Source organism: Vicia villosa, unplaced genomic scaffold (genome assembly GCF_029867415.1).
Source record: "Vicia villosa cultivar HV-30 ecotype Madison, WI unplaced genomic scaffold, Vvil1.0 ctg.000567F_1_1, whole genome shotgun sequence".
Taxonomy (NCBI): domain Eukaryota; kingdom Viridiplantae; phylum Streptophyta; class Magnoliopsida; order Fabales; family Fabaceae; genus Vicia; species Vicia villosa.
The window spans coordinates 22,215-22,981 of record NW_026705260.1 but is presented as its reverse complement, the minus strand read 5'-3'; the positions used below and the strand labels follow the sequence as shown (position 1 = coordinate 22,981).

Here is a 767-nt window from a genome sequence, read left to right as displayed (position 1 = left end):
TGGATAATATTTTGATAAAGTTTAGATTTTAATATTTGAAAATGGTTGAAACCAAAAATAAAAAATTGGTTATAATTTAAGAGATCGTTGATTGGTTATAATTTAAGAGATCGTTGATTAATTTATTTAGTTTATTAAAAAAAAGACTCTACTCTAATATATTATAAAATTAGTTGTATGAGAGTATAAATAATAAGAAAATACTAAAATACATAGTGTTAACTAAACCATGAATTTGAATTACACAAAATAAACAATGTTAATAAATTACACGTTAGTGTAATAAAAACGAAGAAACAATTATATGTGAAAGTAAAAAGAAGAAAAAAAATGAGAATGGTTGAATATCTTACAAATAATAGTGAGGTGTAAAAAGCACTTTTGAGTGGCATGATCTTATAATTCTTTCTTGTCAATTTATGAATAGTTTAGGAACAGTAATCTTTCAGAAAAAAAGCCATCCATCCGAGCGTTTGTAGTCCAACGGTTAGGATAATTGCCTTCCAAGCAATAGACCCGGGTTCGACTCCCGGCAAACGCATATTTTGTTTTTATCCTGAAAAATGGCTAGAACGTTGTGACATAATACTGAATGTGGCATCGTATAACTTCAGTATTAGCTTATCAATCAGAAACTTCACTAACATAACAAACTACAATAAAATAATCATATTATATTATATGAAGTAAACATCAGTTAGCCTTTTTTTAATGGCAAATCAATTATATAGATAGAGAATGAATATAAATAATGGAAATAACACTGT

The 767-nt window shown here is 26.5% G+C and overlaps 1 non-coding gene across 1 annotated transcript; it reads left to right on the top strand.

Moving 5' to 3' along the window:
- The first annotated feature begins 469 nt into the window (after positions 1-469).
- Positions 470-541, top strand: TRNAG-UCC (transfer RNA glycine (anticodon UCC)). Its single transcript has one exon. It is a non-coding gene; the product is annotated as a tRNA-Gly (tRNA).
- The last annotated feature ends 226 nt before the right edge of the window (positions 542-767 follow it).